This window comes from Staurois parvus, unplaced genomic scaffold (assembly GCF_062004578.1).
Source record: "Staurois parvus isolate SC_StPar_1 unplaced genomic scaffold, SC_StPar_1.0 ptg000134l, whole genome shotgun sequence".
Lineage (NCBI taxonomy): Eukaryota > Metazoa > Chordata > Amphibia > Anura > Ranidae > Staurois > Staurois parvus.
Window position 1 is genome coordinate 1522557 of NW_028317930.1, and position 13255 is coordinate 1535811.

General features: G+C 42.9%; 1 protein-coding gene across 1 annotated transcript in view; it reads left to right on the plus strand.

The window, feature by feature from the left end:
- Positions 1 to 4525: 4525 nt before the first annotated feature.
- LOC149466026 (uncharacterized) overlaps positions 4526 to 13255 on the plus strand; it is an 81498-nt gene continuing 72768 nt past the window's right edge. Inside the window, exon 1 of the mRNA XM_089673067.1 lies at positions 4526 to 4603. The gene's annotated coding sequence lies outside the window, so the exon portion shown is untranslated. The remainder of the gene's footprint in view (positions 4604 to 13255) is intronic.

Here is a 13255-nt window from a genome sequence, read left to right on the forward strand (position 1 = left end):
TAGGAAGGGCGGTATATAAGGAGTCGATGCATAGACGTCCTTACCCTTCTGAAAAAGTCATAGGAAGTGACGAAACGCGTCAGGAACACGTGACGTCAGACGCATCGACGTTGACCGGAAGTGCGATCGCGGCCATCTTGGAAGTGGGAACATGTGGCCAGTGTTCCCTAACTTGCCTACACTTGTATTCCTGTGAGGAGGAGCTGCTTCATCCAAATTTATATGTAAGTTGCTATAATAAAGGATGTTATCTTTGGATTCACTATTGTAATGGCTGATTTTCTTATGAGGAAAATGGAAGATAAACCCTGAGACTGGATGTGACCCTAATGACAAGAAGTCAACCCGGATTTGTGTTATGCCCTGTCATTTTTCTTATAGGGTAATTATCCATCAGTACACGAGTTGGAGAGTGTTGGTTTGGGTTTAAAGGTGTTCACTGATGAATATAGAGTGTGGTGATACACTCCTGCATTGTTATATGTTGTTTTTTCACAGTTTGTGTAATAGACACGTTGTGTGAGTGTTTTCACTTGTATATTTTTGGTACACAAAGGAATATTTGCTTGTGTGTAGATATTAGTACACAGAGTGAACACATATATATATATATATATATATATATATTTTTTTTTTTTTTGCATGTTGCACATTTAGTGGCACGTGTGTATTTATTATTTAAGGTATGACACTATGTTAAGTTTTTGTTTTTTGAGGTATATTGCCATCAGGATTTGCGGGTATTGAGAAAGAGACTTGTTGTTGGAAGAAAAGAAAGAAAAAAAGACGGTTTTGGACAATTGTTTACACCTGTGGGGTTTATTTGTTTTGGACATTTGTTGGTTTAATTTTTGATTGTGATGTTTGACTGTTAGATAAAGAGAAAAGTTTATAATTTTTATTTGTTCAGCCTTCAAGGGTGGAGGTGGATTACTTTTCTGGGATATTACACGGGATTTTGTGCTGTGTATTTTAATATATGTGTATCAATACCAGGGGGTATTTGTAGGGTCAGCACTTGTTTTTGGGGTTGATTACTATTATTATAATAATTGTAAAAATTAATATTTTGGTTTTTCGGTGTAGATCACATTATGGAGGTTTTTAATTTTTTGGATAATAGAAAGATTAACGTAGAAGAAATATTTTCAACAACTAATATTGAAAAAAATGATAATTTGGAATTTTTGATGAAAAAAGCGAAATATAGTATGGAGAAAAAAAATACAATTATGGTGGGATATCCTGACTTTTGAAAAATATTTGGCAGAGGGTATTATCCCAAGGAGGTTGAGATGGGACCTGGGACCTAATGATGGTTTAAATGAAGATGAGGATTCCATAAAGGAATGGATGGGTTTTTTCCATAAATGTGAAAATCAGTTGTTAAATTTATTATTGGATAGGAAAAGAAGAAAGTTGGCAATGGTAGAGTCAAAAATATCGGATATAAAAATGAAGGTGGAAGTTTTTAAAGATAAAAAAGAGTATAATGAGTTATTGAAAGTGGTACATGAACATTTGAATAAGAAAGATTTGGAAATTAAGAGAAAGAAGCAGAAAAAATTCAACAGAGATATGGAGGATTATAGGAATAATAAGATTTACAAATGGCAAGAGATTGTAGCTAATAATTGTCAGTCTAATGAGTCATCACCAGTGAGATCATTGAGTGAAGAGGGGAGAGGGGATCAGGTGATGCAGAAGTCTGTTCCCCCTAATATGTTGAAAAAGGCGCCTGTCTTTCAGAAAAAACCGGGGCAGTCAAGAACACCCCAAAGGAATAATGGAAATGGATATGGGAAAGTCCATAGTCCATCATCTCAGACATATAATGTTCCAGTTTACAATAGATTTCAGCCATTAGAAGGCTGGAAAAATAATCATGGAAATGGATATTCGAATAACCCTAGAGGAAACAGAGGGAGAGGAGGTTTTCAAAGGAATTTTTTCAGAGGAATTATAGAGGTCGCCCCCCAGGTCCACAGCAAATGGTTCCATACTATCCATATCAATGGGAAAGGGAACCAAGGGAGCCATCCCCTTACAGGAGAGATTGGGAGGGCAGACCAGTCCCAAGAATAGAGGAAGGGGGAGGAATCCCGTATCAGAGAATAGAAAATCTTACACAAGAGATGGGAAACGAAAACAAAAGGAAAAGGCAGGAAACATAGGGGAAGGTATTTATAATATCAGTTCCAAGGTTTTAACAGATAATGAAATTAAGGTTCTTGACAAAGGTTTGAAGTTCGCCCCTTAAGGTAATTTGAATAAATTTGATGCCTATATTGACATTCATAAATATATTAGAAAACTTAATATCAAGAAATATTTTACATCCCTACCAGGACCCACTACCCTGACAAATATAAATAGTGGATCAACTTTTGTTCACAGTAATCTCAAGAACAAGTCCACATTTAATCCGGTCAATTCGAAGAACCAAAATATAGAGGTTTTTAAGCAAATGGTGATTGAGGACCTCCATGGACTAGAAATATCTAAGGTTAAGGAAGAAAAATTGATTTTTCAGGGCTTGAATGCTGTGAAAAAAGAAAAGAATGTAGTAATTAGACCGGCAGATAAGGGGGGAGGGGTGGTGGTGATGGATAGAAAACAATATGAAGAAGAGATGGAACGTATTTTGAGTGATTCAGACACATATGTTAAGATTTTAAAAAATCCGATTTTTTTTATATAAAAAACAGTTAAAAAAATTAGTAAATCAAGCTAAAGAGAATAAAATTTTAAATGAGAAAGAAGTGTTATATTTAATTCCTTCACATTGTAGAACCCCGTTTATTTATTTTTTACCTAAGATACACAAAAGCTTGACGAAACCCCCGGGAAGGCCAATTATAAATGGCATTGGGTCTATACATTCAAGAATTGGGGAATATGCAGATTTTTATCTACAACAAATTGTGAAGGGAATGCCGTCGTATTTAAAGGACAGTCGTGATGTGATAGATCTATTGGAGGGAATGGAGATCTCACAGAATACCCTTTTTGTGACAATAGATATCAATTCCCTTTACACTAATATTAGACACCAAGATGGGATTGAGGCTGTCAAATGGGGTCTGAAGAAATTTTCAGACTTGCATTTGAAACAGAGGAAGTTCATTATTCAATTGCTCGAATTTAGTATGAGCAAGAACTTTTTTTGGTATAAAGGGGAATTTTATGAACAGAGAAGGGGTGTGGCGATGGGCGCCAAGTTTGCCCCGAGTGTGGCAAATATCCTTTTAGCCAAATGGGAAGATAAGGACATTTTTGGTAAGCAATGGGAAGGCCTGAGAATCTGGAGAAGATATATTGATGATATTTTAATTATTTGGGAGGGTACTGAAGAGAATTTACAGATTTTTTTAGATTTCATTAAAAATAATGAATATGGGCTTGGACTTACATGCAATATTGATAAGGTATCGGCCAATTTTTTAGACTTGAATATTTTTAAATATGAAAACAGAATTTGTTTTAAAACTTTTTTTAAAGAAACTGACAGGAATAGATTTATTCCTACTACGAGCTGTCATCATCCCCAATGGATTCGTGGAATCCCTATCGGACAATTTACAAGAATAATGAGGAACTGTTCCAAATTAGAGGACTATATTATACAATCGGAATTGATAAAGCAAAGATTCATAATGAAAGGTTACAACCCAATGGAGTTAGAGAAAGCTAGATTTAAAGTCAATAAAAATTATATAGGGGAAACTAAGATAAAGGCTAAAATTAAGACGAAAGAGGATAAAAATAGAGCTGAATTTGCCTTTATTTCAAAATTTAACTGTCAGTATAAAGAAGTAGAGGGTATTTTTAAAAGATATTGGCCTATTCTGAAAAAAGATCAAACACTGAGTAATGTGTTACCGACGCAACCCCAGTTTGTTTACAGAAAAAGTGCTAATCTTAGAACCCTACTAGTTAAGGGGGTTATTTCACCCCCTAAAAAAAATACAAGGATGTTTGACCTACAGGGGTTTTATCCTTGTAAAAAATGCAAAATGTGTAGAGTGACAGGTATTAAGGAGAGAAAAATCTTGAGTTGTAAATCGGTTCACACAGGAGAAGAATTCAATCTAAAAAAATTTATCACATGTAACACAAAGTATGTAACGTATGTGTTAGAATGTCCTTGTCCATTACAATATGTAGGAAGAACTAAAAGAAATTTAGGTACCAGATTAAAAGAACATGTGGTCAATATAATTAAAGGAAAAAAGGACCATAATGTATCACGACATTTTAAGGAATTTCATAACTCTGACCCTAGGGGAATAAAGTTTTGTGGTATAGATACGGTGGACTCCCATTGGAGGGGAAGTAATAGGGTAAAAGGCATTTCCCAAAATGAAACCTATTGGATTTTTAAATTAAATACTTTGAAGCCTAATGGTTTAAATATTGAATTGGATTTGAACTGTTTTATTTCGGATTTTTAATTTTAATATATATTTTATTAATATTTTAGATGTAATATTTTAGATTTAATTTGTTATTATATTTATCTTATAGGAAATTATTATAAAAAATTCTTTAAGTATTGAGAGGAGTTTGTATGGATTCATGAATAACATGTGGATATATGGAGGTAATATAACATAAGATTATAATTTTATAATTATGATGATAATGTAATGATGGGAATGATGATGTGTATTTGAGATTTTTTGATTTTTTTAATTTATTTTAGAGTATTATTAGAGATTTAAAAAGAAATTATTATGCGTTAAGATATGTGTCTGGATGTATGGGTAAAGATGGTAGAGGTATATACATTTTTGATGATGTATTTAAATATTGGTAGTATAATTACATTGGGATTTGATAGAAAATATGAGAGATTTAAGGTAATTAATCAGTATAGGGGTTGTTCTATTTATTGACCAGTAGAGGGAGTATTGTGTATCCGTTAGGGGGATGTTATATATGGATATACACATAGGGAGATACAGTTGCAAGAAAAAGTATGTGAACCCCTTGGGATTACATGGAGTTTTGCATGAATTGGGCATAAAATGTGCTCTGAACGTCATCTAAGTCACAACAATAGAACACAGTCTGCTGAACATAATACTACACAAACATTAGATGTTGCCATGGTTTAACTGCACATAACATGTAAACATTCACAGTGCAGGGAGGAAAAAGTATGTGAGGCCCTAGCTTAATGACTTCTCCCAGAGCTAATTGGAGCCAGGAGTGAGCCAACCTTGACTCCAATCAGTGTGATGATATTGGATGTGTTGCTGACAGCTGTCCTGCCCTTAAAAAACACACACCTGTTTTGGGTTTACTGGTTTCAAGAAGCACTGTCTGATGTGAACCAAGCCTTGCAGAAAAGAGCTCTCAGAAGACCTACGATCAAAAATTGTTGACTTGCATGAAGCTGGAAAGGGTTACAAAAGTATCTCCAAAAGCCTTGATGTTCATGTGTCCACGGTAAGACAGACTGTCTACAAATGGAGAAAGTTTAGCACTGTTGCTACTCTCGCTAGGCACGGTCGTCCTGTAAAAATGACTGCAAGATCACAGCGCAGAATGCTGCATGAGGTAAAGAAGAATCCCAGAGTGTCAGCTAAAGACCTACAGAAATCTCTGGCACATGCTAACATTTTTGTTGACACATCTACAATACGGAAAACATTAAACAAGAATGGAGCACATGGGAGGACACCAAAGAGGAAGGCATTGCTGTCCAAAAAGAATATTGCAGCACGTTTTAAGTTTGCAAAAGAGCACCTGGATGTTCCACAGCACTACTGGCAAAATATACTGTGGACAGATGAAACAAAGATTGAGTTGTTTGGGAAGAACACACAACACTATGTGTGGAGAAAAAAAGGCACAGCACACCAACATCAAAACCTCATCCCCACTGTAAAACATGGCGGAGGGAGCATCATGGTTTGGGGCTGCTTTGCTGCCTCAGGGCCTGGACGGATTGTTGTCATTGATGGGAAAATGAATTCCAGAGTTTATCAAGACATTTTGCAGGAAAACAAACGACCATCTGTCCGCCAACTGAAGCTCCGCAGAGGATGGGTGATGCAACAGGACAATGAAACAAAGCATACAAGTAATTTAACAAAACAATGGCTGCAACAGCACAGAATACGCCCAGTCAGAGTCCTGACCTCAACCTGATTGAAATGCTGTGGCATGACCTTAAGAGAGCGATTCACACCAGACATCCCAAGAATATTGCTACACTAAAACAGTTTTGTGAAGAGGAGTGGTCCAAAATGACTCCAGATCGTTGTGCAGGTCTGATCTGCAACTACAGGAAACGTTTGGTTGAGGTTATTGCTGCCAAAGGAGGGTCAACCAGTTATTAAGTCCAGAGGTTCACATACTTTTTCCTCCCTGCACTGTGAATGTTTACATGTTGTGTGCAATTAAACCATGGCAACATCTAATGTTTGTGTAGTATTATGTTCAGCAGACTGTGTTCTTCTATTGTTGTGACTTAGATGACGTTCAGAGCACATTTTATGCCCAATTCATGCAAAACTCCACGTAATCCCAAGGGGTTCACATACTTTTTCTTGCAACTGTATATACACTGAATTTTAATGACATTTATAGGAATGTTTTAGACTGGAAGGTAGAGAAAATATATGAGTAAGGAGTATATATAAGTATATCTGTATAGTATGCTAAGATGTAGTTATTTGTATGCTGATATTTTAAATTTTATTTTATATATATGGGATATTGTATAGTATGCTTTGTATTGTGGATGATAATACAGAGGTACAGGATTTGGATGAGACTGATAACCGGCTATGAGATGAAGGTGCAATGTGGACAGGTATGGGCGGCGTTTTCCAGCTTCCAAGATGGCGGTTTTGAAGTGCCTTCAGTGTAGGAAGGGCGGTATATAAGGAGTCGATGCATAGACGTCCTTACCCTTCTGAAAAAGTCATAGGAAGTGACGAAACTCGTCGGGGACACGTGACGTCAGACACATCGACGTTGACCGGAAGTGCGATCGCGGCCATCTTGGAAGTGGGAACATGTGGCCAGTGTTCCCTAACTTGCCTACACTTGTATTCCTGTGAGGAGGAGCTGCTTCATCCAAATTTATATGTAAGTTGCTATAATAAAGGATGTTATCTTTGGATTCACTATTGTAATGGCTGATTTTCTTATGAGGAAAATGGAAGATAAACCCTGAGACTGGATGTGACCCTAATGACAAGAAGTCAACCCGGATTTGTGTTATGCCCTGTCATTTTTCTTATAGGGTAATTATCCATCAGTACACGAGTTGGAGAGTGTTGGTTTGGGTTTAAAGGTGTTCACTGATGAATATAGAGTGTGGTGATACACTCCTGCATTGTTATATGTTGTTTTTTCACAGTTTGTGTAATAGACACGTTGTGTGAGTGTTTTCACTTGTATATTTTTGGTACACAAAGGAATATTTGCTTGTGTGTAGATATTAGTACACAGAGTGAACACATATATATATATATATATTTTATTTTTTTGCATGTTGCACATTTAGTGGCACGTGTGTATTTATTATTTAAGGTATGACACTATGTTAAGTTTTTGTTTTTTGAGGTATATTGCCATCAGGATTTGCGGGTATTGAGAAAGAGACTTGTTGGAAGAAAAGAAAGAAAAAAAGACGGTTTTGGACAATTGTTTACACCTGTGGGGTTTATTTGTTTTGGACATTTGTTGGTTTAATTTTTGATTGTGATGTTTGACTGTTAGATAAAGAGAAAAGTTTATAATTTTTATATAAGAGAGAGGGGGAAGAAGGGGGAGAGAGAGAGAAAGGGAAGAGATAGAGGGAAGAGAGAAAGGGGAAACAGAGAGAGAGGTAGAGGGGGAAGAGAGAGAGGGAGAGAAAGAGGGAAGAGGGGGAGGGGGAAGAGAGAGAGAATGAAGAGAGAGATGGGAGTATAGAGAGAGAAAAAAGAGAGAGGGGGGTAGAGAGAGGGAAAAGAGAGAGAGGGGGAAGAGAGAGTGAGGAGAGGGGGGGGAGAGAAGAGAGAAATAGGGAGGGGGAAGAGAGGGAGGGAGAGAAAGAGGGAAGAGGGGGAGGAGAGAGAGGGAGAGGGGGAAGGGAGAGAGAATGAAGAGAGAGATGGAGGTATAGAGAGAGAAGGAAGACAGAGGGGGGAAATAGAGAGAGGGAAAAGAGAGAGAGGGGGAAGAGAGAGTGAGGAGAGAGGGGGAGAGAGAGGCGGGGAGAGAGAGAGAGGTGGAAAAGAGAGGGGATAGAAGAGAGGGGGGGAGAGGGAGGGAGAGAGAGAGGCAGAGAGAAGGAGAGAGAGCTAGAGGGAAGAGAGAAGAGAGAGAGGACAAAAAGGGAGGGAAGAGAGAGGGAGAGGGAGGAGAGAGAGGGAGGAGGAGGAGAGAGAGAGGGGGAGAGACAGAAAGGAGAGAGGGAAGAGAGGGGGGAGAGAGGGGGAAGAGAGAGAGGGAAGAGAGGAAAGAGAGAGAGAGGGATAAAAAGAGGGAAGCGAGAGGGGGAGAGAGAGCAAAAGAAGAGATAGGGAAGAGAGAAAGGGGGGAGGAAAGAGAGGGAGAGAGGGGGGAACAGAGAGAGAGGAAAAAGAAAGAGGGGGTATATAGAGAGAAGGAAGAGAAAGAGGGGAGGAAAGAAGGGGAATAGAGAGAGGGAAGAGAGAGAGGGCGAGAAAGAGGGAGGAGAAGGAGGGGAGAGAGGAGAGAGGAGAGAGAGGGGGGAGGAGGGAAGAGAGAAAGGGGAAACAGAGAGAGAGGGAGTGAGGGAAGATGGGGGGAGAGAGAGGGGGGAGAAAGAGGGAAGAGATAGAGGGAGATAAAGAGGGAAGAGAAAGGGAGAGAGAGAGGGAAAAGAGAGAGGGAAGAGAGGAGGGAGAGAGAGAGGACGGGAGAGAGGAAGACAGAGAGGGGAAGAGAGAGGGGGAAAAGAGAGGGAGAAAGAGAGAGAGGGAGCGAGGGAAGAGGGGGGGAGAAGGAAAAGAGGGGGGGGGGCAGAGCAAAGGGAGAGAGGGGGGAAGAGAGAGAGAATGAAGAGCGAGAGATGGGGTATAGAGAGAGAAGGAAGAGAGAGATTGAGATGGAGGAAGAGAGAAGGGAAATAGAGAGAGGGAGGATAGAGAGGAGGAAGAGAGAGATAGGGGAAAGAGAGAGGGAAAGAGAGGGGGGGTGAGGGAGAAGGAAGGAAGAGAGAGAGAGAGAGAGAGAGGGGGGGAGAAATAGGGAGTGAGGGGGAAGAGATAGGCAGGGAGAGAGGGGGAGAGAGAGAAGAGAGAGAGGGAAGAGAGTGAGAAGGAGAGAGGGGGGGAAGAGAGAGAGAGGGGGAGAGGGAGAAGGAAGAGAGAGGGGGGGAGAAATAGGGAGAGAGTGAGGGGGAAGAGAGAGGTGGGGAGAGAGGGGAGGGAAAAGAGAGGGGGAAGAGAGAGGGGGAAGAGAGAGAGAGTGGAAGAGAGAGAAGAGAGAGGGGGAAGAGAGTGATACGGAGAGAGGGGGGAAGAGAGAGAGAGAGGGAAAGAGAGGGGGATGAGAGAAGGACAGAGAGGGAAGAGAGAGAGGAGAGAGGGGAAGATGGAACAGAGAGAGAAAGAAAGAGAAGAGAGAGAGGGAAGAGAAGGGGAGAGAGGAAGAGAGAGAGGGGGGTAGAGGAAGAAGGAGAGAGGAGGGAGAGGGAAGAGAGAGATAGGGGAGAGAGGGGGAAGATAGAGGGAAAAGAGAGGGAAGGGGGGAGAGGGAAGAGAGAGAGAGGTGAGAGAGAGAGTAGAGAGAGGGGGGAGAAGAAAGAGAGAGAGGATAAGAGAGAGGGGGTAAGAGAGAGGGGGAAGAGAGAGAGAGAGAGCGAGAGAAGAGAAAGGGGAAAGAGAGAGGGAGAGAGAGAGGGAGAGAGAGGGGGGAGAGGAAAGAGAGAAAGGGGAAAGAGGGAACATGGGGGGGAAGAAGAGAGAGATGGAGAGAAAGAGGGAAGAGAGGGAAGAGAGGGAAGAGAGAGAGAGTAGGGGCGAAGAGAAAGAGAGGGAGAGGGGGGAGAGGGAATAGAGTGAATGGGGTATAGAGAGAAAAGGAAGAGAGAGAGGGGGAAGAGAGGGGGGGGAGAGAGGGGGAAAGAGGGAGGAGGGAAGAGAGAGAGGGAGAGCGAGAAAGGAGAGGGGGGGAAGAAAAAGGAGAGGGGAAAGAGGAGAGGGGGGGAAGAGAGAGATGGGGAAGGGAGAGAGAGGGGTTGGGAGAGGGGGAAAAGAGAGAGGGTGGAGAGAGAAGGAGAGAGAGGGAGAGGGAAGAGAGAGGGGAGGGAGGGAAAAGAGAGGGAAGAGAGAGGAGGAGGGAGAGAGAGGGAAGAGTCTGACAGGCGTCACTTTGAGTGGGGGGCCTGTGGAACACAGCTCACTTTAGAGAGGTGGGGAGAAGACCCCTGTCCCAGCTCATGTCCTTCTTGTGTGTAAGTCACCCTGTGATTGTTAGGGGTGGCGGGTGAAATGTCCTGCTATTGTGTAGACATGTATAGGTGGGGGTTGTTCATTGTTCACTGCCATGTGGTTGTCCCATTGTTCCATTGTGTCTTGCTTGGGAGAAAACTATTATGGGATGTATGTGTTTGTGTATTAGCTTGGTGGGGGGGTGTCTGCTGTGTGTCTCCTTACTAAATGTATTGCCCCGCCCTGTGTATATATCTTGTATCTGTGGTAAAATAAAGCAGTCTATTTCCTAGTTTCCTTCCAAGACTGGTGTGTCTTGTCTTGTTTGGTCAGCAGTGGTGTCCGTGGATCTGTGTTTGGACAGGGAAGCGGGAGGCTAACGGAAATACCCTAGTGCAGTCGGGGTCTGGTTCCATTACATTGGTGGCAAGCGGAGGGATTATGCTTCCAAACTGTGAACACATCCAAACCACCACCGGGATTCAAGATCAGGAAAGGAGACGTCAGTCACCCCAGTGGAGATATGGACCTGGCATCAGAGTTCCTATGGCTGCTGCGGACCGTTCTTGCAACATACTCCAGGACTGTGTCTACAGAGGAGTACCTGGAGCTCAGGCAGCGGATTTGAGAGGTGCTTTGGAGAGGAGCCCTCCAGGATGCTGGTATGAACAAGGGCAAGTGCTATCCAACCCCTGGGGAATAGGCCAGGGACCATCAGAAGTTATGGATGCCATTCCTGGGAGAACGACCCCAGGAGCAATCGGTGACTGAGCTGGACAGGCTGGTCCAGCTGGAGATAAAGCTGGACAACCGATATCGGGCTCTGCAATGGTACGCAGAACAGGAATATTTAGGGGTGACAACAGAATGCTCTCCTGAGGGATATGACTTTGGTGGCCCTGGATTGCTGTGGAAGAGCCTGTCATGGAAATTTCGTATTGTTGGTTGAACTTTAAATGTGTCATATATGATTGTTATTCATATGTCTCTCGTGTGGCTTAATTAAAGCTCTGAAGGCTGCAATTGGGCCATGCGCATGTACAATGTATGTATTACAGTACTCAGCTCGGTAATGGATGAGATGGCAGATCTGCGCTTATAGACCGGCGTGTATACCACCACGGCATTCGATGCGAATGCCGCTGGCGGTAGGCCGCGGGCCTGTATCCACATATCAGCAGCATAGTACAACATGGACTCCGTGCCGCAAGGCGCCAAGCAGTATGAACTCCGCATGTAGGCTTATGCATATCTTACAAGCCATTACCAACCTGAAACTGTATCTGGATGGATGTGTTTTAATAAAGATCGTATCGGGCCCATCCAGATACAGACACTGTTTAACCTAGGGAATGCTTGTACAGAGAATTTACAGACCACTAGGAGCTAGGACAGGAAATATGCTCTCCATAGGGGGCTCATGGGGGGAAGGGGAGGAAGTCTGCTGACCTCAGAGGGCTCATGGGGGAGGACCAGTGATAGATAAAAGGAAAGGCTATGCTCCAATCGGAATGTACATCCTGTGTATAGGCACTCCCCATTGTTCTGTGGGAGGGGATTGACCTTATTCATGTGGGGGGCGTGTATGTGTTTGTAATAAAACCAGAGGGTGAGAATGAAAACTTCCTCTATGTGAATTCCAACAGCAACCTGAGAGTGTCGTGTGATTATTCCAGGTAACGGAGCTCCAATTCCCCACATCTCAACAGAGCTAACCCAGTTGGGGGCGCAGGAATCTTGGGGCTAAGCTGCAGTCGTGGTAAGCGAGATTCGCACAGCTTTATGGGGGATTTCTGCGCATCCAACTGCGAGTACTCACGGTAAGGAGAAATTCGTTAAAGCGAATTTCCAAGACAAGCCTTACAGATCTTTTTGTGTTTGACAATAAAGGAGAACCTACCCTTGAGGACCTGCGAGAAGACAGAGAGGCTATGTCCGGTCTCAGAGCTTGAACCAGATATGGAATACCTGCTGATGAAAGAACAGGATCTGGAAAGCGCATACAGACAACTGCTAAAACATGTTAAGCAGCATGCCCAAGAATCAGCAGTGGAAATTACAGAGACTGGGGATTTGATTGACTTTTCTGCTGAGGACGAACCAGCCGGAGAGCCTCCAGGAGAAGAGCTGGCAACCGGGCCAAACATTGCTGAGCTCTACCCTGTACCAACAACAGCTTCAGTCTCCCTGAGAGAAGAGGCAGCTGGCCTTTCTCCTACACCACTGACAGGCACATGGGATTTCTTGCCAGCAACAGCTATGGAGGTGAAAGAAACTTCTCCAGCTAAAGCGCTGACAACCGGACAGAGGGTCCAGGACCTCTGCCGCACACCTGTGGTAGTTTCAGAGGCCCAGGTGGAGAAAGGAGAGGAGGTTGTTGTCCTCCCTCCCCCACAGTCAGCCAGAGTGGAGGAAAATGTCTTCCCTCCCAAGCCAGGATTTGTGCACCAAGGTGACAGTGACAGAGGAATTCCATCCCAGCAGCAGATCCACAGTCTGGGAGTGGAGGAAGCCAGCCTCCCTCCCCTACGGTTAGCCGGAGCAAATGTGGGGTCCCCAGCAGAAGTGCTGGCAACAGGACAGAGCGTCGCTGGCTGCAGAGCAACTACAGTCACCACCTGGATACCCCAGGGATGCTGGGCAGTCGGCCCAGATCCCCCACAGCATGATGGAGTTGGCCCAGCCACCCTGTCTTGTCTTGGAAATTCGCTTTTAACAAATTTCTCCTTACCGTGAGTACTTGTAGTTGGATGCGCAGCAATCCCCCATAAAGCTGTGCGAATTTCGCTTACCACGACTGCAGCTAAACTCCATGATTCCTGCAACTCCAACTGGGTTAGCTATCCCGAGAT